The following is a 23,876-nucleotide window of genomic DNA, read 5'->3' as shown; positions in this document are numbered from 1 at the left end:
AACCGAGTGTACATGTGCAGCATTTTAAATCAATGCGTTTTTTTAAATATTTGTTTTGTACATTTTTAGCTTATACTTTACAGCTTGTCCATCAGAGGTACAATGTATGATATGATTCTGTCAAGTGCAGACATGTAAATACATCACAACAACTTCTGCTGCTTCTACTAGGGAGTCCCTCATTTAGATACAGTCTGTTACATAGGGAACAGTGGGCCTAATTCTGTAGCTCTTCCTTTAAAAACTCAACAACTCCCACTAGGATTCCTACTGAGAGCTCAGTTACTTAAAATTAAGTATAAACTAGTAAAGTCACTCAAAATATATGGAATCCATTATAAGGTCTGCCACTCTATCTGCACAGAGCCGTATTGGCCACAAATGTGCTTTCCATTCTTGTCACCACGACTGTTTAAATCAATGCCACTCTTCGTGGCTAGCCCCATTGTGAAGAGAGATGTTAATGTAAAATTTCCAGTTTGAAGTAGATCCAGCCTTGGGGTGGGAAATGTATGTACTAGGGAAAAACTAAATAGCCCTACAGGAGGAGGACTTCTGGTCTCCCTGTCGAAAGCCACTGTTCTGTCATTATTTTGGAATAGGACCTTGAGTTCGTGGCCTTGCCTTTTGCCTTTTCCATTTGTAATGTGAAAAGGAGAGGCAGCATAGAACAGTGGATGGAGAACTACCCTAGGAGGCCAGGAGACTTGGGTTCAAGTCTCCTCTCTGACACTGAATGAGCACGTGACATTGGGCAAGTTATTTTACTTTTCGGGACCCCAAGTAACTCTCTAAAACCACAAATTGTGGAGCAGATACTGATCAGCATTGGTAGAAGGAGTTTCCTTATAGGGAACTCACTATAGTACCAGCGAAATCAGGGGCCAAATAGGTAAATAATAAAATAGATTAATAATATACAGTACTTATGCATTTACAACAATAATTTCTTTTCTTTACATATGCGTGTTATCAGTGATTTTCTGCAGTATGCAAATCTCCAAAAAAAACCCATTTAATTATCAATGGCCAACCAATAAATAACCAAAACCACAAATGTGAAACTCTGAAATGTTGAGGGATAACTTTATTTGTAAAAACACTTCGCATAGTTCTTGGCACACAATAAAATTTAACAATCCCCAGAGGTTCCAGCAAGCCTGTAGAGACAGTCAGTGAACATACTAGGAGTACAGAGATGGAGTTTCTCCAAGCAATGTGGGCAGAGTCACTGGATCATAGAGTACATGGGAGCAGGGGGTATATGGCATAAAAAGACTGGAAAGGGGAGGAGCAAGTTATGAAGGCTTTGAACAAAAACCCTTTGAACAAAGAACTTTGCAATTCATCCTAGAGGTGATGGGGGTGATTGGAGTTTTTTGATTGGGAGAGGGGAAGTTGACATGGGTAGACTTACTAGGAACCACAGTTTTTAACAAAGCCTCATTAATAACAAAGTTAAAGAGTCAAGGGGACCATAAATTATGATGCCTGTCAACTTATTGATTGATTGACCATTTCTGCACTGACCAAAAGAGGAAAAGGTGGGTTATTCTATCTCCAGGCCAGTTCCCCATCCCCATTCACAAATCTGGAAGGAATCAATTATTAAATATGATGTTACCAAGGATTGCTGAGCTAAGAAGATATCATAACTTTCACCAGATAAAATCTATTTGGATAATTTCCCTCTGTGTGGGCAGTGGCTTCACTGACAGTGAAACTGTCCCCAGACAACTAGATGGTGCGATGAATACAGCATAGGACTAGAGTCAGGAAGACCTGAGCTCAAATCTGGCCTCAGACACCTATTAGCTGTGTGATCCTATGCAAGTCACTTCACCCTGTTTGCCTCTGTTTCCTCATCTCTAAAATGAGCTGGAGAAAGAAATGGCACACCACTGCATTATCTTTGCCGAGAAAACCCCAAATGGGGTCACAAGAAGTCTGAAACTACCGAGCAATGACAACAGCCCCAGAACAAAACAATGAGTGGAGGACATCATATGGAATGCAAAACAAGCTGACCAAGAGAATACAAACATATAGAGAAAGGATCGTTATATTTGAAGTGAGAGGATCTGGATTAAAATCCTAGATGCACTAATTACTAGCTATATGAAGTTAACAAATTACTTATTTTCTTAGTGGAATCTCATTTTTCTCATCTATAAAATTAGGGGTTTGGAGCAGATCAGTAATATCAAACTCAAATAGAAGCAGGAGCCACTAACCCATACATAAAGAACCCTATGGGTGCATATTGACTTAGAAAATCACCCATTAACATTACTTGTGTTTTGTCATATTTTTATTTACTTTATCAAGTATTTCCAAATTACATTTTGACCTGGTTCTGGCCAAACTTGAGAGTGTTGGATGATGTGCTTGACACCTCTAGGCTAGATCATCACTAAGGTAGTTTCCAGCTTTAAATCTATGATCTATGACCCTGTTAAAAACTACAGGATCTATAAAACAACAACAACTTATCACCTAAATATTAGATTGTTTTTTCTACTGTCCTCAAAATTTGATGACTTGTGAGTGGGTTAGCCACATAATTGTATGTCAGGGCCTATTTTTAATGTGACTTTCTCCTTTCAGGTATACTTCTAGGTTACCCTCACCTCTCATCTAAATTGCTATATGTTCAAAAAATTCAAATTTAAGAGTAGTCTAAACAAATAGTACTAGGATAGTAAAGTTGCAAAAGATTACGTGAATTATTCCAAATACAAAAGAAAATTTCCTTGAGGTTACACATTACCTTGAAAGAGCTGTCACTAAATTTTCTTCCTCCCATTTAAGAGTCAATAATTATTTATACAGCATCTAATCATGTGCAAGATACTGCCACGTGTTATATGACACACAATCCACCATGCTTGGCATTGGTGAGTAATCTTTCTTAAACACTGTTTGATCACCTCGATTGTTTGCTCTAAAGTCACCCTTGGGCTCCCTATTCTATTGCATCTAGTCTAAATTCCTCTGCACAATTTTCAAGGATCACTTTGGCTATCCAACTTTGCTTCCTATCGTTGCCAGACACAAAAGTGTCCACTCTAATTAATTCTCTCTTCTCACTGACCCACAAACATAAAAAGCTCATTCTTCCTCATTACCATTCCCCATCCCCATACTAGAATGCTTTCATTTTCTCTACTTCTGATCTAAATCTTTATCAGATCATGATGGATGCTCAATTTAATTTTAAAATCATGAAATTAAGAGCTGGAAGGGATCATAGAGGTGTCACGTCCAACACATCCAAACTAGTGATCTTGTCTATAACATTCCGTAAAAATGTGATAAACATTCTATCTTTGACTTAATAAAAAAATTACTTATAAAACACATTGAACTGATTAAAGGACAAGGGCAGAGTACTATGCCACTCCCTTAGAGATCCCCTTCTAGTTTATCATTATCCATTGATCAACAATGGCCAATCAACCACTTTGTGAACATGTCTAACCATATTATTATCCACTCTACTTATTTTCACCTAGTATACAAGGCTATCTTGAGAGACTTTATCAAATGCCTTGAGGAAATACTGACATACCATGTCTGCGAAATTTCCCAACTACTAGTCTAGTAACTGTGACAAAAAGGATATTAGTTTAGGTTGGCATGACTTGCTCTTAATGAACTCATTTATCCCCACTCCTCTTTCTAAGAAATCAAATAATTCCTCTACAAATGATTCCTAGAGTAGACCTTTGCCAGAAGTCAATGATAAGCTCACCAACCTAGAGTGTGAAGTGTCCAGCTTCTTCTCCCTTTAAGATTAGGTCAACATTTGGCTGCTTCTATCTCTGCAGTTACCTCTCCCACTCCCCACAGTTTTCCACAGATCACCTACAGCTGTTAAGCAATCATAGTCACAAATTCTTTCAATACCTTAGAATAAAGTTTAGGGCAACTGGATGTAATCTTGCCATCTCCTCACTGTTCTTGGGGTTAAATTCCCTTAAATAATTTTTGTTCTATTTTCAGTCTGAAGATGATTCATATAGGTAGAGAATGGAGAAGCAACGTAGGAGTTGACTAGATGTCTTCTCTTAATTAATTACTCTTCCATAATTCAGAGCAAGAATCATACCTATCCTTTGAGTTAATAATTTTTTTAATCTAGATTGAATTTGCTTCTTGTCACCAACATTAAAAAAAAGCTTTTGTTGTTGTTGTCCTTAGTATTTTTCATGTGCCCCAATTCAAACTGGGATTTAAGCTCCCTAACAATATTCTTGCAAGATTTTTGCCACTTTTTTAGTTGATCCTTAGTTTCCTGAACTTGCTTCCATTTCTTTTACATATCCTTCTAAAATTTGAGTTAATTGATAAGCTTCCTGGGTAGCTATGTCAGTTTGTTTAGACATGCCCCCCTTGTTTGTCTTCCATATTAGTTGCTGCTACATCACTAGACCTTCATCTTTAAGAGCCTACCACCTCTCTTGGGCTAACTTCACTTTTAGAGTCTCTAGGCAGGAGCATTCACCTATTTTATCACCATACTATTTGAAACTCATGGCTGTAAAGGCTATAGGAGATATTAGATTAGATGAGACCCTACCCTTTTCTCCTTATTTACCATCAACTCTAAGACAGTCACTGACTCCCTAGGTTCCTTTCATTTCTACTTAACCAATCAGCTGCTTTAGATTGGAATCAGGTAGAGAATAGCTGTACCTCTAATTGCTTTCCTTGTGTTTTGAAAGATAAAATTATAACCAAGGCTGGTCAATCATTTAGAGTTAGATGTTTATCAGAAAGAAAACTCTAGAAATTTTCAGATAGTTTATATATTGCATCACAAGTATATCTTGCCTTCTTCACACTAGCTTTGTGATATGCAGCAGGAAACCATCCATTTATTTTTTCTGACTGGGTGACCTCTAGAATACTCTTACCTGGTTTATTCCTTTGATTTTTATCCCTTATCCCTTTCTTATTCTTAATCCCTTCTGGTTCAGCCTGTAGTATTCTCCCATCATTAGATTTCTCCTCTTCCTCCTTCCTATATCATCTTCCAAATGCTATCAACCATGTTAACCTTGTTATGTACTGAATTTTTACACTGATAAATATCTCCTTATTAAACAGTGCCAACCCTGCCAATCTTAATCCCTTCCTTTTGAATACATCATACGCTTTTATTGGCATATGCCAATCATGAGTCATATACCACCAACTCTGAGAGATTCCTGTATGGTTATATTTACCTTTAAGATCTCTAATTTGTTTTACCTCCACCATTAGCATATTGTCATATAGACACCCAAACCCACTACTGTTTTTCCTTCCTCTCTTCATACTCATGGTCTCTTCTGAATTACTGAGCACCTTTACTGTTATATTTCTTTCAATGTCATACACCTGCAGATCACAGTATTTTGTATGGCAGCTCCATCAGGGACCTTTTCTCTCTTGCCTTCCCTCTTGAGTTTAATGTCTTCCTAAATGTATATGCCAGTCTCCAGGCCCAGTCTTCCCATATTTTATTAAATGTATTCTGTTCCCCAGGCAAGACTCCATCATTTCAGTTTCTTATGCCATGTTCATTCTCCATATTCTACTTTCTCTTCTAAGGCATTTACCTTCAGTCAGTGAAATGAGGAAAACACCACCAAGTCCCAGAGTTTCCAACTAAGGGTTTCTTGAGTTTCTTGCTAGGCTCTTCCAGCAAGTCTTCCAGCTTCTGATGGCTGTGATACAGTGAAAAGAGCACTGGATTTGAAGAAAGTTCTCCTAGCTTTAAATCCTGGCTCTGCCATTACCAGTTATCTAGAATAAATCATCTTTTCTTGAATGGGTGTTACCCCACTCTAAGTGAGAATCTGAAAAAGCCTCAGCTTAAAAGGGCCAGAGTCTCCCAATGCATCCTGGGCCATCTCCAGTCATCCTGGTGAGTATCAGGCCACTTGACCCAGATGGTTCTGGAGGAGAAATTGAGGCTGGTGACCTTGCACAGCCCTCTCTCAAGTCATCTGCATCAAGTCAACTGCAAGTCATATCATCATTTCCCTGATGTCATGGTCCTCTTTGAAAACAACAACCATATCTCAATTTCTTTACCTATAAAGTAATGATAAAAATGACTGCTACCTACCTCACAGGACAATTTTGAGAAACAAGTGAAATAATGAATATAAAATCCTTTTGTGAAGTGCTATTAATCTCAGCCAGTATTACAAATTTCAGACATTAAATCTATAGATTAATCACCAGTAGCAGGCAATATTCCTTAGGTTTGACAAATTTCTGAAGGTTGTCACAAATACATGCTTAAGTAGTACAGCATATTGCACGTGTATCTCTGTCAGGGTGACATATGGCTGCTTCTGTCTTCCTCTGCAGGGAGTCGCCTACCATGACACATCTCTTCTTCCTGAAGCCAGTAACAGATGTCCTTGATCTTGATAATATCTGTGAATCTTCTGTATTCTTCCATGAAGAAGCTGCCTGTTCCTCAGGCCCACTTCTTTGAAGAAGGCTTAAGACACACTTTTTATATAAGGTTGCATGGTATTGCAGCAGATTTTTGGTCAGCAGATTTGGGTTCAAATCACACCTCTGCTACTTTCTACTATATGACCATCCGGTTTATTTTATGTCCCAACTAAAACCCCACTTTCTACAGGAAGCCTTCCCTAGCCTTTCGTAATTCCAGTGCCTTCCCTCTGTTAATTACTTCCTGTTTATCCTGGATATAGCATTTTTGTATATATTCATTTGCATGTTGTCTCCCCCATTAGATAGTAAGTTTCTTGAGAGCAAGGACTGACTTTTGTCTCTCTTTGTATCCCTAGTGTTTAGCATAGTGCTTGGCACATAGTACATTCTCTTCAAGACTAATTTCTTCATCAGGAATGGTTGGTCTCTAAGCTAACTTCCATTCCAAATTCTATGATCTTATGATCTTGAATCTCCTTTTCTCCAAAAGGTGTTTTCCAACTATTCTAGGCCATCTGATTTTTTTTTCCCTCTCTAACTTCTAAACGTCTGTGCCACACAATTGAAGACTTTCCCTTTATAGAGCCTTGTATCGTCTTTTAAATTTTAACATGTACTAGTCTTCTCTGACTAGATTGAAAGCTACTAGAGAAGAGGGCCTAATCCACATTCTGTTTCTTTATTCCTGAAAAGCTCCTAACATATAGCGATAGCATAGTCAGGGATGGGGAACCTGAGGCCTTGAGGCCACACATGGCCTCTAGGTCTTCAAGTGTGGCCCTTTGACCGAATCCAAATTTCACAGAACAAATCCCCTCGATAAAAATTCTATAAAACTTGGCGTCAGTCCAAGTTTTACAGAACAAATCCTTTTATCAAGGGGATTTGTTCTGTGAAGTGTGGATTCAGTCAAAGGGCCACACTTGAGGCCGCAGGTTCCCCACCCCGACATAAACATTTGCTCATGATTCGCACTCACTCTTCCATTAAAAAAAATTGTTTGACAGTTCATTCACAAGGGAAGCAGTTTAAAACCTTGAGGAAAATAAAACAATGCAATTGGTCTGGACCAAGGATTGTATTCCTTATACAACATAACTTCAAATGACCTACAGAATGACATAAGAATCTGATTTCTTTATCCTTTATGAAAAAGGGAGAAAGACATTTGTTACTCTGCTCTCCTCACACATTAAAAGCAAGCAAACAAAAAAGCACATTAAACATAAGGTCAGTAAATTTTTCTGTTCTCAGGGATTAAAAGACAAAATAAATCTTTACAAACTTTTTTTAAAGTATCTACGCTGTGTAGAGCACTCTGCTCAGCCTTGAAGAAGGTACAAAGTTTAGATAAATTATAGTGCCTCCCCTCATAGAACTTACACTCTAGCTGGGAGACATGACACATCCACAAATAAATATGTCACAAACTCATACATGATAATACATGGATTAAACAGATGTGAAGTATGTTGTGAAGTCTGAGCAAGAGAGGTAATTATTTATTAGGGGAATCAAGAGAAGGCAATTTTTAAATTAGACTAAAGAATGAGAATGGGAATTTAACAAGTGGAGAAAGATATTAGAGGAGTGCAGAAGGCTTTTCTGAGATAGATAACAATAGGAGCAAAGAAAAAATGTAGGAAAGTGCTTAGGCTTGAAGAATTTTGTTAAACATTGAGAGACAGATACCAATATCAAACAGATTGCCATTTGTTTAGAAAGGGAATCTTGGCAAAGAAAATGATTTTTAAAAATAAACATACCCAGCAAATTCTGCAAAGCAGATTAATTTAATACTCATCTAAATTGGTTGCCCTTAACCATTTTCTGGAGATCTTTTCTTTTTATTTGAATTCCTAATCATGAATCAAGTTTTAAGGTTCTCCTGCAGTCTCACCACCTGTAAATTAAGAAAATGAAATGTCTGCTTTGCATGGCGTTAAGATCCATGACCTTCTTAGTTATTCATAATAAAACAGAGAGTCATGCGTCATTAATAACAAATAGACATTCTGATGAATGCACAGGATGAGAAAAAGGGCAAGGAAATACTAGAACTATTTTAGTCTATAGAAATATCTGAGAAACATTTTTAAAGATTTATGTGAACTAAAAGGAAGAGTGGTAAGTCTACAGGCATTTATTGCTGGCAACATTAGTAAAATATTTCAAAACAAAAATAAGACAAAAAATGCAAACATTGATCACTGCTCCCATTTTTCTACAAATCCAGAATCATACACGGAATCACATATGGTGCAGGAAAGAAAAATGTCTTCTAAATATCAGAACTGGGGAGCCAGGGGCTAATTTTTTAATTGAATTGATCACCTTGCTTCAATCAATTATGCCTAAAAATATTTATGAAAGAATCCAAGTGTTCACCTTTTTATCCCTTCTCTGCTCCCCACCCATCTCATTGGATATTTCAAGTCACAAAGGAAGAGACTTGTTTGACTGTCTGGGATACTGCACCAAAGATTATGGAATTAGGGTGTTTGTACTTGTGACCTTTTTGGCACATGAAAGGGGCCACATGCTCCTGCCAATAAACTTATTGCATCACAGTGGAAGCTGGGCTTCATGGGGGTGGAGGAAGGAGAGAGTTTAACAGACCAGAAAGAAAAAATGGAAATTCAAAAGCACAAACTGAAAATATAATGAACATAAATTTTGCTCAAATCAGCACTTTCATTATGAGAGGCTCACAAAATAAGGATCTGCTTCCATACTGGAGGTCTGGAATTTTTCAAATTAATAATTGTGGAGGATTTTTTTCTAAAATTTTTGCTTAGAAGACCTTATTTTAAATTTGTGATCCTAGTCTCAAGAATTTTAGGTAAACTTCGGTAAGCACATCATAAGCAGGATACAACTAAGTGGCCTCTTTCTCTTCAAAATTTAGAATTTGTTATACTCTTTTCTCCAATTCTATTTCTGCTACATGTTTTTCAGTTACCATTTGGCTTGTGGAGGAGGAGAATGGAGACTCAACCCTGGGTAAGCAATCATTACACTTGTTATTTCTAGAATATCCTTTGGCAGAGGCAAGGAGAGGAAAGGCAGATTGAATACTACCAGAATATTGTTTCCAATTTTGTTTCACCTGTAAATTTTTTTCTCTTTTAAAATAAAGGGGCTTCAAAGAGATGAAATATCCTGATGATCTAATCTGTGGGTAGGAGTCTCAGGTATCATCTCCGGAAATACTTATATATATAGCGTGTACCACACAGCAAGCACTCAATAAATATTTATTAATGTGAATAGGTCTGAAGGACAGAATTTGGGAGATGACATGCCAGAGACAACCTTCATTTCCATACTCCATGAAGCATATGTCCCTTAGCATGTAACAGATAACAGGGATTATTATTTTATATCCTTATCTCCTCCTCATGACTCTCCCATTTAAAATGGAGAAAAATCTGTCCTCTCGTATACGCAGTCTCGCCCTAACTGCCCCAGCATGACTCACTAAGATCCCAGCAGCCTCTTACCTTCCTAATAGTGCAAATGAAAGATGGTTGAGCCTTGCCATCTATCCTGCTGGTGAAACCTAAAGGTCCACTGGGTCTTTCCACCCTCCTTGCAGCTGAACTCTTCTATGTGTTGTCTCCTTCAACCAGAATGTGAGCTCTTTGAGAATAAGGGATGTCTCAATTTTCTATTTGTATTCCCAGTGTTTAAGACAATGCTTGACACATAATAAATGCTTAAGAAACGCTTTTGCATCCCGTTACATAAAAGAGGACAAAATGGAAGCATTCTGGGGGTCCATAGAACTGTTAGAGTTGAAAGGCACCTTAAAGATTAACAACCCTAAGCCTCTTACTTTGCAGGTGAGGAAACTGACATTTATAGAAGTGAAGTGAATTTCCATAATCATTTAGACAGTAAATGGAACTAAAAATCAAGTCTCCTGACTTCTATTCCAGTGTCCAACTCTGACACTGGTCAAAATCATACTATCAACCCAAAGTTGGTTCCTTTGCTAACAATATCAATAATATTTTATATTTGTAAGGTATTTTGTGAATTTACATGTACTTTGGCATATATTTTTCCATTTTACCAAATTTTAAAGATGAAGAAAATAAGGCCCAGAAATGTTAAGTGATTCTTCTAAAACCATAAACTAGTTAATTATAGAAATGGGATCATAATCAAGCCCCTTGACTCCTAGGCTAGTGCTTTTTTCCACCAGACCACAATGCATCCATTTGTGCATGGTCTGAGCAGGCTGCCAACATAAGCACACTCTTTGTTTTATTCTCTATTTGGGTAATTCAGTCCCCAAGTGACACTGTAAGCCTTAAGTCTCTGTAGCAGAAGAAAAAGTGGCTATTGTATTTAATTTTATTCCTTAACTCATAATTCTTGTCCAAATATCAGGCATGAGAACAGTATGGGATCCTTTGTTTTGGAAGTGGAAAGGACCTTAGAGATCATTTAATTCAATTTCTTCATTTTACTGATGAAGGAACTGAGGCCCAGCGAAGTCAAAAGGTCCACCAAAAGAGACAAGGTGGTAAATAACAGGTCTTCTGACTCTGAAGCCAGAGTTTTTCCCACTACAAAAACTGTACAAGGAAACAATCCTACTAGTCAAATTATAATTTACTTAGCTCCCCTCAACCTTAAACCCAAAGCCAGAATCAAGGGTGCTTAGCTTCCATGGATCAAATTCTAGGCCATACAAATTCTAGGCACCTCTGCTTAACAACAAGTCACACAATCTATGGATCAGCTCAAGGTGGTAAGGAGGTGGTCTAAAGGGAAGATGATAAAGATGGTAGTGATCTGGAGAAGGCTGTGCAGCAACTGAGCTAACATTTATGATCACCCTGGGAAGTCTTTGGGATGAGATTGCATTCATTTTGTAGAGTTGTCTACTGCACTGTTTAGAAGCTCAACCATTAACTTATTTCTACTTCTATTTTACGCAAACTTTTTTAAAAATTAGTTTCAAAAGCAACAGGAAAATAGGAAAATAACAATGCCATTGGTTTCTTGAAATGCAGCACCCTACAATGGTACTACTTTTATTTTTTAAGCTTCAAAAGCTTAAAAATCAACCAATTAAAAGGCGGAATAAAACATCCAGTAAATAGGTGTCTTGGTCTTATTTATTTACTTTATTCACTTTTACATGTATTTATTATCATTCCTTCCCACTGTCTTTCCCTCCCCTCCTTGAACAAAAAGGAAAAAACAAATCAAAGAAATGCCTCATAATTAATATATGTAGTCCAGCAAAACAAATTCAATCAACCGTTGATTCGATGCATCCGCGGATTTTCATAAATCCTGCACAGAGGATCCGCCAAAGTGGGGTCGAAAATGACTCATGGACACCCGCGAGGGCAGCGGTTGATGTGGTCGGCAGTTTCCATGGAAACGCGGCCTGGCCCCTAAGCCTGCCTGAACTGAGGATCGGTCGCGGAGGAACTCAGATTTTGTTCCGAACTCTATAATGCTACCACAGGAGAAACAACTGGATGAACTGTTGGCTTGTAAAAAAGAAGAGTGGAAAACATTACAGGCCCTCCGAGATCAGCTGCAAGAAACAGTTCAGCGGCAGCTCCAGGAAGCAAAAGAGAAGCTCAGTCAATTGAAAAAGGATTTCATCTATAACTTGCAGGCCCTAGAGGAATGGGGCTGTGAGTTGGAACGTTATGACGCTGCCTTTGCCCAAACCAGTGTATTGTGAGAAGCTAGAAAGGCAAAGGTGAGTGAGCTCAAGATAGAAGTGGCCAAGCTAAAGCAAGCTTTTGCCAGGGAAACCAGGAAACCAGGGGAACTGCCTCTGCTTTATCAGCACCAACTGGACTGCAGGAGCAGCGCCTAGACCTGGAGCAGATATACAGCAGCAAGAACTGTGAGATGGACCACCAACGAGAACAATATGCAAAGTTGAAGTGGCAGTTGGAAAGGAAACTCCAGGAACTGGGTGGTGAACTTGCTTAGCAGAAGCAGGAACTTCTAGCAGAATTTGAATCTGAGTTAAAAAAGAGTGAGCATGAACTTCAACTTCAAGCTCATGATAGGAGAAACGTAGTCTTGACCCATGAGCTCAAGGTAAAGTTGTTGGCCAAAGAATTTGAGGCTCTTGAAGTGGCTGGTATTAAAGTGATAGACTGGTAGCAGAAACAACTAATTTGGAGCTGGAGAAAGAATTGAAGCGCAAAGATTTGGAAATTAAGGATCTGACAGCTGTGAAAACCATCCAGATAAAAGACTTACAGCATAAACTCCAGTTTGTACAGCTAATCAGGAAAAAAGAAGAAAAAATATATAAGAGGAAACATGAAGAGCTAGATCGCTTTGCCAGAGAAAAAATGCAGTGCTGACTGCAGTGAAGGAGGCCAACATAGAAGATGTACAGAAGCTGGAGGCCAACGTTCTTGAACACCAAGCCTGCCATGATGCTCTTGAGATGGAACTGAGAAGGTCTGAGTGGAGGCAGGTCGATGCCTTAAAAGAGAAGGATATTGTCCTTGCTGAGCTTCAAGAAGATGTAGCAGCAATGAAATCTGCCTGGGTTGCTCAGATTGCACAAATATCAAAGGAAACTATTTCCAGAGACCTTCAGATCCATACACTACAAGAAGAGGTAAAGTTCAAGGCACAACTGGCCAGATTCCAACAGGACATTAAAAGGTACAAACAGCAGTTGTCTCTAGCAATGGAACAAGAGCAGATCCTAGAACATAATAAAGTACAGGTGGAACTGGATTGGCAATGTCGTTGTGAAAGTGCCGAAAGGAACCAGTAGGAGAAATCAGAGGATTTGAGACGGTTTAACAATGGCCAGAAACCAGGTTGCTGCCCAGCTTCAAGAGACAGAGCAGAAGTTACGTGAAGTGAAAACAGCATTGAAGGCTATAAGCTTTGAAAGAGATCAAGCAAGTCACACTCTCAGTTTGCATGGTTTACCTCCTGAAAAGGAGAAAAAGGTGCTCCTAACAGATCACAGAATAAATGGAAGTAAAGGTTTTTCATCCAGTGAGATTCAGAAGCTGCAGGAACAAAATACAAACTTGCATGCTGCAATTGCGCATATGAGGAAGGAAATGGAGGCTCTAAATGATCAAGTCCCCTCTTTTACCAGCATTGGAAAGAAGATCCCAAATGCAATACCCTGTGATCCAGAGGCTACATCAGACATATTAATTCCTGGTTCCTTGCTGGCTGATAAAGTTTTCATTGGGATGGCTTTGGAGAAGCTACAAGCCAAAGCAGTTCTCTTGGATTCCATGGTAACAAAGCTCAAACAAAAGGTTCAACAGAAACCATTGGACATTGATAAGTTCCAAGGCCAGCTTTCCAGTCACCTAGATCAAGTACATTTAGAAATTTCAAGGCTACAGGAACAGGTAACTCAGATCAAGATGCATTTCAGTACAACCAAAGAGGAAGGGAAGACTCTTAACAAGAATCAACAACAAATCCCTGAGTCTTTGACACTTGGAAAAGAGAGTCTGATGACCAAAAAGCCTCTAGAAGGAGCTGCAGATCTAAAGGATCAGTTTGACCAAATGGGAGCTGGGGATCATGCCCAGCCTCTTGGGGCCTTTTCCATGTATATGCTGAAGAAGAAACTGAAGGAAGCAGCAAGAAAAATCTCCAGCCTAAGCCAAGAGAAGCAGCAGCTCATTGAAATGGAGAACAGACTTCATGCTGAACTGGACCATTCCATGAAGTTATCACAGCATCCTTTTCAAAGTGTTTCCGGGGCCTTATATCCAAAAACACTAACCAGAGATACTGGGCCTCATCTCTTATGTTTGGAGCAGTAGCTCACAACCCCAGAGCTATAGTATGCCCAGGAAGACGATTTCTCTAGATTATCTGAAAATGTCTCAGAAACTTTTGACTAGAAATAAGGCTCCAAGCAACTTTGAGGAAGAACCAAATTTGCCTCCTGCTCAAATCCAACTTAATACTCCCACGAGTATTAGTAAATCAGGTCAGAAGAAAGAAAACAGACCTCCAATGCCAACTGAAGCCCAAGAGCTACATGAGGAAAATAGGCACTATACCCAAAGATCATCATCTCAGGCTGGAAGCTCCATCCAGGATATATAGCAAATATTGGATCTTGGATCTAATCATTCTGGCTTCACCTCTGAAGATGACTCCATTCCAGTGGAGTTTCCACACCCAGAGTAGCTGACAGCCTCCAAGAACTGAACCACAATACAGCAGGGACTCCTAGAGCTTTTACCATTGAAGGGATAAAATTGGAGGTTCAGTCAATACCAAAATCCACCAAGCCTTCTAAGCCCCATGCTGCAAAATTGGAAATTATTCAGAAATCATCAAAAATCAGGAACTATAATATGAAAGACTAACCTTAATATGGCGATGCCCAACTCCTCTCTCTCCCATGATAGGATCTAGAATTTAAGTCTCCATACTGGAATTTGTGGACAGCTCTATTGTTGGTGTAATTGGGATGGAGGAGCAAAGCAGGAAAGTAGGTTCCTAGATTCAGAGTAGAAACTTCTATGTAACACATTTTGTTAGAGATGGTTTTATTGGTGTTGCCTACGAGTTAATTAAAACTAACAAGCATGTTAGCTTTTATATTAGTCTTGATGGTAGGTTGTGAGCTATCCTATATGGCATAAATACTTATACTATGAATCAAAACTAAAGAATGTCTTGAAAATCTCTTACTTCCTGGGTAACTAGCAAAAGTGACCTACTGTTACACTGAGGCTTTTCTCTCTGTTATCAGACCCACCCAGTGACTACTGTTCAGTTTCTAGAATATGTGGACAGTGCCCAGCTCCACCTGAATTCCTGTATGTGTGATAGGCATGCTTTCTTTTTTTTAGAAAACCTGGTAAGAGAGCAGGAAGAGGATGTCCATCTGTAGTAGAAGTGTTTCTCATGTATTTTCCCCTCACATTGTGATAGAGCTTTATTGTGATAGAGCTTCTCAGTGCCATCCTTGAAAGAGGAGAAGGGCCATATCCTCTGGACCTTACACTTTCAGGGGACACTTTGATAAGGAGACCTACAGAATGGTGTAACACTAGGAAAGCAAACATTTTCATATTAATCCAAAGTTACCCCTGCCATCCTTTTGTTAGCCCCACATATGCTTCTTCTTCAGTGAGGACAGCCAAGGTCATTAACTCAAACTGAATCCCTCATTGCAGAAGGTTGAGTCCTTCCATGCATCCTGTCCAGTCCTACATTTCAAGAGGTGGGAACAAGGATTTCTTCTCCCAGGTATGAGTTCAGCCTTGTTGCCAACATCTAGAAATGGGTCATGATAGTTATTTTTAAATAGTGGGGATCATTTCAGTGTGCTGCAGGCTGTGGACATGGCTACTTATTTCTTTTTGTGGCACAACCCTGCTATGGGTTTTGAATTTCCAAAGGCCCACCTGGGATCTTATTAGCATTTCCCTTGTAAAGCAGCAACCATGTGTGACCAGCCGCCTGTGTCATTCTCAACAGCCTTTTATCCACTTTATGTCACTAACCTAAGTGTTTTTTCCAACCAGCCTTGGAATCCAAAGACAGAATGAAGGACCTAAGAATTACCTTGTTCCTATTGGCAAAAAGATGATAGACTAGAGGTACAGAGTGAGACATTTTCAGACATAGCCCATGCGTTAATTTGTTTTGCTTGACTATACTTATCTGTTTGGGGATAAAGGGTGGGAATGGCAGGGGTGAGGGGAGGGGTACAGCTTAGTAGTGATAGAGATGCAAAAAAAAATTAGCATCAACAAAATACTTAAAATACACAGAAGAAAAAAATACATAGGTCAAGTTTGTCACTACCTTGTAAATTTACATTTATGCAATAGTCCTTTTTTGTTCTTTGTATGTTGAAATATGTTGATGATTGCTATGTTCATAATAAAAAAGAAATGTTTAAAGCCAAAAAAAAAAAGAAAATGACTCACAAAAGAGGAAAGAGATGTTAGCACTCTTTGAATCCTGCAAGATGTCATGTTTGTGTTTTCCCTTTTTTTTCTAAATTTTAAATTTTACTTGATATCCACCTGCAATCATAAAATTAGCAAATGATCTGACAAGTGTTCTGCATCAACAGCAAGTAGTTAGCATCATAGATTTATTCAAAACAGCACCATGGTTCCTTATAACAATAAGGAATACAAACATGACCTAGGAGACGGGACTGTGAATCAAGGGATCTGAATATGTGCGATTATGAACAAGCCATCTAACCTTTCTGAGCCTCAGTTTTCTCATCTGTAAATGGGGATGTGAAAATAGATGATTTCTAAGGTCCCTTCTACCTCTAAAATCCAAGCAATGCTTTACCAATCAGACTTATGTTACTTCTCCAGTGCTTCCTCTATCCTTCTATGTCTATGTTCCCACTTCTTTCAAAGAGTTTTACAGAAAGGGTAAGAATCGGATAGCCAGAAATTAAATTGGTTAAAATGCTATTTTCCCATCACCCAATTCCTGTCTTTACTGGATTACATGACAGCAATTAACTAGAAATCTTTCCTGCTATTCCTTTCACACCTCTCATCATTTATTAAAATCACAGAAGAACTTGATGAAAGTTTGTTAACATATTCAAAGTGTTTAGAGTACAAATTGAGGGGTATGATTGAAAAAGCATTCTTTCAGATGGCAGCAGTGACTAAAAATTAAAGAGTGGCACCCTGCTTTTGTTGAAGATTGAACATGGTTAACGATACAGTAAAAGTTTTAACCTAGACTATATCTTTCCAGAGGTACTCCATTTTTTTCAGTTTTTTGATGGATCTACATATTTTCCCATTCCCTATGACTCTTATCCATGCCCTCCTATAAATTAAGAGTGAAATGACTTTCTTAAGTTCATGAAGAGAAGTTGAGTGTAGAATCCAGTTCCCACTTCCATTCCAGGGCTTATTGCCCTATTCTAGACCAGCTCTCATTGGAGAGAAGGATGTTTGCCATTGCTCCTTTTCCAGATCCCCAATCTTCCTTCAAAATCCTCTCTCCATATGATTGTACCATAAGAAACTATAAAATTGACAGTTTCAGAGAAAATTTTATTAACTGACACAGAGTAAAGTGAGCAGAACTAGGAGAACAATTTATATAATGACAACATTTATAAAGAAAAACACCTTAAAGACTTCTGATCAATGCAAAAATAAACGAGTCCAGAGAACTTAAGATGAAATATACTCTCCACCTCTTGTCAGAGAGATGATGTACTTAAAATACAGTAAAATGTACTTTAAAAACATACATTTTTGGAAATGGATAATGGGGAAATTTGTTTTGCTGGACTACATATATTAATTATGAGGGATTTTTTTGCCTTTTCAATGGAGGGAGGGAAAGACAGTGAGAACGAGTGATAATAAATACATGTAAAAATGAAAAAGTAAATAAAACCAATAGACTTATTTGCTGGATGTCTTAATATGGCTTTTAAGTGTCCACCATCTTTGACTTTTCTAGGCTAAAAAGTGCCAAAACTTTCAGCCTTTACTCAAACGAGTCTTCCTTTCCAGCCCTCTAAAAATCTTCCAACTTCTCTTGTTTAAAAAGAGATTTTCCATGTCCAGTCTTGGCCAATTAAAATGAGCCTGATCTGCTGTGAATGTATAAGTACCAAGTTTGGTCCCAAAGAAGAAATATGAGAAGACACCATCCCTTTATTCTTTACAGAAGTGAGGGACTATGCACGTGGAACTCTACATGTTATGTCAGATTTCCAATGTGCAGGTTAGTTTTCTAAAGTATTTTTCTCTTTTTTATTCTTTGTTATAATGGGTTGTTTTGGGAGAGGCTGAAGGGGAGAGATACATTGGGAGATGTAAGTGATGGTTTTTTTAAGATATCAACAGAACTTTAAACATCAAAGACACTTTTGTGTTAATATAACTAAGCCCAGGACACCCAATAATTTATGTAACTTTAACAGAAGCACTAAACAATAGCTTTTCTTTTGTTTTAAAAACAAATTATTTAACCCTCTTCCCTTGTGGCACAGAGGTGGAAAGACTAGTAAGATCAGGCATTGTCTACATTATCAGATACTGTTTCTGTACTGAATGACTCCTATTAATTGTTTTTCTTTATCAAAAGGTAGGGTTTGGTCTGGAAGAGGATGGAAAATAACTGTGATATAAAGACAAAAGACATCAGTAATTTTTGGGGGGTCTGATGAATGAAGCATAGGACTCTGTCCTATGTCCACATCATTATAGCTATGGTTCAGAAACCTGCTCACCTTTTTTTTAAGCTTCATATATACATCTATGAAGCATACATACATGCTTCATATTTAGTTTGTAGTTCACTACAGTATGTCAATGGCAAGAATGAATGAAAGGGAAGGAATAATAACTCAGCCCATCATTCCATTTTTAATTCAGGATTTTTTTTCTTCCCTTGATGAATGATGTTTAGGGCTATCTTTCCTAGAAAACAAAGATTGCATACAACAAATCAACTACACAGCAATCAACCACACAACTACACATTTCCCTTATAATTTACTATACAAATTAATTCACAGTAACCACTTCCTATTTAGAAGCCATCTTTTCAAAATAATTTCATTTTTTCCAGTCAATTTTCTAGTAATGAATGGAAATTCAACTGAATTAAGTGACTTCAGATTGCCAAAGGGTATAGTGTTACCTCCAGACAAATTCCATTCTCTGATTTCTACATTAGGGGGTGGCACATTTTGAGCTTTCACCAAACAAAGCATCAGCAACAATAAAGAGTCACATGAAGTCATCCTTTTTGCCAGCTGCATACTCCCTGAAATTTCATTCATCAAAAGGTCAGGAACTTACAGTTCTGGAACTCTTTAATATGATGTTTCAGGAAAGTCTTTGAAGTATAGTTTGCTCATGGCATTTTGCCCTTGAGGGCATTTCTCTCTTAAAGTTGTTACGATAGGGTCAGTGTACCAAGACCTTGTGAGTGTTTCAACTACTATCTTTATACCATGTGGGATCACAAAATTCTTAAGGAGTGCCCCAATGCTGCCAGGTCAAAATTTAATTCAATATCCTCTAGAAATGAAAAACAAAAGGAGCTGTCCATCCTGAAAATTCTTTTACAAAAACTTGCTCAAGGAATTTAAATTCAGACTTGGGAGAAATTCCCTTGCAGACCTTGCATTTCTAAAAAGCAAGATCTTGATTTAGGAAACCACCAAAAATATCATTCAAATTTATAATCCATGGAGCTCTATTTACAAGAGAGATCTACAGTCATGTAATTTTTTAATTTGCATTTTTATTTTCTAGGGGTCATTTACCTTCCACAATGCTGTTGATTAAAGGAGCCATGACATCATTCATTTGAGGAAATCCTAAAGGCTTAATTCAATTAGTCAGGGATGGAGTGACATGACTTGGAAGTGCTTTAGATAGGGAAGAACCTATAAATTTTCTAAATCATATGTGCATAAATTATCTCCTTAGTCTCTCATTCAAGTGTCCTACTACCTGACATTCTTTCCCATGCAATGCTTTTCTCATAACTTTTTGCCATAAGCCCCCCTTTTAAAAGTACAGGGAAAGTTCAAAATGTGTCATTGTAAAGAAGAATCAATTCCGTTCTGTTATCACCTTATAACAGTTTGGGGATTATTTTTACTTGATAATTTCTTCAACTTACTTATGAGCATTCAAACCATGCAAAACAGTAACTTATCAGATAGAGTAATTCATATATAAACTGATTATTTTGTCTCTACCAGTTAGGGGAATGGTATGTTGTGACATTCTGGAAAATAATAATCTAGCAGGGGAGTACCCAACAGATTTAAATATATTTAACAAAAATTCACCAAATACTATGTGTAAAGAAGGCAGGTGTTAGTTTTGGGGGATACAACAAAGAAAAGAGACAACAATCTTTTCCTCCAAGGAGTTCACAATCTAGTAAAAAAGATAAGGACAAGGAAATAACCACAATACAAGTTATATTATGATGAATAAATGGGAAAGTTGAGTGATACTAGAAATTAAAAGAGAGATAATTTAAAACTATGTAGACAAGGAAAGTCTTCCTTGAGTACATAATATCTAAGTCGAGCCATGAAAGAAGACATTTCAAAAGGAAAGGATGCATAGGTTAAAACAGAGAGAGTTACAACCTAGAGAGTCAGGGATAGATAAACCAAAGCATGAATACAAGAGAAGCCAGGAAGGAGATCAAGAAAATGGTATTTCATTTTGTCTATAATAAATAGTTCTTAAAAAGGAATTCAACTAGACGTGACAAGGTTGAAAAGGCAAATCTGGCCCAGGTTGCAAATAAATCTGAACACCAGACTCAGAGGTTTGTATTTTATTAGATAAGCAGTCGGAAACAACTGCAGGTTTTTCAGCAGGAGAATGACATAATCAGACCCATGAATCAGCAGGATTATTCTGGTAACAGTGTAAAGAATGGATCAAGAAGAGGAGAGACTGGAGACAGGAAGAACATTGGTTATCACTATAATTAGGGAGACAGTGGTGCCACAGGGAACAGGTTAACATGTCATGAGTAATTTTCCTGGCATGTATAAAAGGAATTTAGTTGGCATGTTTAAAAAGGCATAGCTGTGGCTGCCTAAACAGGCTTTCCAGTTCTCACACACCTACTCTAGCAGAATCCTGAAGTTTGTACCAGACTTAGATGATAAAAATAAAATCCAATGATAAGTTACAGCAAATTACTTCATTGGTCTCAGAACTGAACAAAAAGTCAGCCAGAATCCCATGGGCTATAGGAAAGCCCCTGCCCCACCCCCAGCAAAGCTAGCACCAGTGTGAACAGAGATGGGAGACACATAGCCTACAAGGCTCTATGTCCAGAGATAGCAAGAGTGGGGTGGAGCTCCTCCAAGAAGCTCCAGACTGGTCAGAAGGTCCAAGGGTGGTGACTTTGGAAGTTCTAGGACTAGCAGCAGATAATGACCAGGGACCAGCAACTAGTGACCAGCCTGATAATTAGCCAATCAGTGCAGTGTTGCAGCACACACCAGGGTAGAGGAGGAATTTTGAATTTCCTAACAATGTGTCCTCAGATATCAGAGAGGTCTCTGGAGATCGAACACTCTGATACTCAAATCGAACACTCAAAGATACAGGTGAAGTAAAGGTCAGCACAAGAACACAAGGAATCCAAGGCAAGACCAAGCAGGGCCAACCAACCCACCTAAAAGTGCAGCAAGAGGTCAGACCTGGCCCTGGCACAAAACAATGATTCAGGCTCTAGAGTAAGTCAAAGAAAAACAAAGAAAACATTAACCAGTACTAAAATGTATTGCAAATCTAGAGATCTTCAAATAGCATTTAGCTCACAGTGTTGTTGTAAGAATCAGGTGAGATAATATGTGTAAATTGCTTAACACAGTGCCTGAAACATAGTGGGCACTTAAATTCTTGCTCATTCTCTCCTTCCCTCCTTCTTCCCCCCACCAAAAAAAGAAGAATGAGTAACATCATAAGAACTACAGAGACCCAAAGGAAAAAATATATATTTTTCACAAGGCAAAAGAATAACTTACTCTGCAAAGCTGAGTCACAAGAGGAGAAAATGAGCCTTTATTGAAATAGAAAGCTTTCAAGCATTCCTCATGTAAAGACTAGAGCTGAGTAGGAACTTAGAAATGCAAACACCAATCCAAAAATACCTAGAAAGGTATTTTGAGCGACTGGATGATGATGCAGTGTTAACATTCTAATAGGAGAGACGAAGCAAGTGTATCTTCAGAATATTAATGTTTTCAATGGATATTGAGGGAGATTTTTTTTAAAAAAAGAGGAATTTGGATAGATTGGTTCTGTTTTGAGGGTTATAATAAGGAAAAGAAAAGGGGGTAAATGGAATATACTTGTGTAGAAAGGAGGAAAAAAGGGTGGAAGCTGCTATTCTCATGACCAAGGCACTTGAGAATATACAAATATGAAGGAAGAATAGGAGGACTGGCTATCAGAGAAACCTCTCTCTTACCTGAAATAGACAAAGGAGAGTTGAATATATATATATATATGTGTGCATGTGTGTGTGTGTGTGTGTGTATGTGTGTGTATATATATATGTATATGTATATAGAAGCACCCACATACTTACAGAATTTGGTGTAGAAATACATCAACAGAGAAAGAAATAGGAGTTTTCCCTTATATGGACATTCTTATATACTTCCTACTAGAAAGGCAGCCACAGGGAGGGATGTGTAGAACATCAAGCACAAAGGAAAGGGTTTGACCAACAACAGATGGTAGTGAATATATTAGCAACTATGGACAGAAGATACCTCTATTTCCCTGCTACCCCAGCATTTTGTATTCTATGATTATACTTGGAACTCTGCCAAACTGGGCATCCCAAAACATAGTAGGGCCTATTTACTGGAAGGGTAAGTCTTTGATGAGAAAGTATTTCAGATTTTTAGATATAGCTAAGCTATATTCTGTAGGGGTGATTGAACTGAGACTTTACACCATTACTCTAGAGATACTTGTTGTGAGTCCCACACATTATACCAATTGGGAGGCTATAATATGCCAGGGGAGAGATAATTAGTGCCTAGGGCACACTGGTTGCAGTATGAAGAAGGAAATAGTTGAGAGAAATACTACTCATTTAAAATCAACAGGACCTAGTAATAGTGGGGGCAAGGAAGGGAGGGGGATCAGGGACGTATCAAAGACAAATCTGAGATTTTCCTCTTGAGTGACTGAAAGTATTGTGAGGTTATCAATATAAATAGGGAAAGTAGGAGGAAGGGCAGATTTTCAAAAGAAGATGAGTTGATATTTATATGTGTTTAGTTTGAGATGCTGGCAGGACACCCAGGTAGAAATTATAACGGACAATTGGAAATTTATGCACTGGAGTGCAGCATATAATTTAAGACTAGTGATATAGATTTGCTACTCAGCTGCATAAAAGTAACAATTGAAAGATAGAAGTAGAGAATATCTACAAAAGACAATATTTAGACAGAGAAGAGAGTTGAGGACAGACCCAAGAGTGATATCCCATTCTAAGGGGTTGGAAAGAGAAAATTGTGGAAGCAGAGGTGTAATCAAGTAAGTAGGGAGAGAATGGGAAAAGTATAGCATCCCAGAAGCCAAGGGATGATAAAATATCAAGAAGAATAATCAGTGGTGTCAAGTACTTTAGTTAGCTCAAGAAGAAGAATGAGGATTGAATAAAAAATACCTTTGAATATGGACTTTATATTAGCGACCTTGGAGAGAACAGTCAAATGGAACGGTGAGGAAAGAAGCAAGATTACAGAAAGTAGAGGTAACCAGTAGTGACCACGCTTCCTGAAGAGCTTCTTAACTTGGAGTCTGTGAACACATTACGTCCTTTGCAATCCCATATTTTTAATTTATGCATTAAAAATAAAAATCTAATTCTGATACGGGATCCGCAGGTTT

At 38.1% G+C, this 23,876-nt stretch overlaps 1 protein-coding gene and 1 pseudogene across 24 annotated transcripts in view; one reads left to right on the top strand and one right to left on the bottom strand.

Moving 5' to 3' along the window:
* Window positions 1-23,876, bottom strand: part of NRCAM (neuronal cell adhesion molecule) — a 321,453-nt gene that overhangs the window by 274,912 nt on the left and 22,665 nt on the right. The window lies entirely within an intron of this gene.
* LOC118850580 lies at window positions 11,942-14,822 on the top strand (annotated as a pseudogene).

Source organism: Trichosurus vulpecula, chromosome 5, assembly GCF_011100635.1.
Source record: "Trichosurus vulpecula isolate mTriVul1 chromosome 5, mTriVul1.pri, whole genome shotgun sequence".
Taxonomy (NCBI): domain Eukaryota; kingdom Metazoa; phylum Chordata; class Mammalia; order Diprotodontia; family Phalangeridae; genus Trichosurus; species Trichosurus vulpecula.
This window is presented reverse-complemented; position numbering and strand designations above follow the sequence as displayed.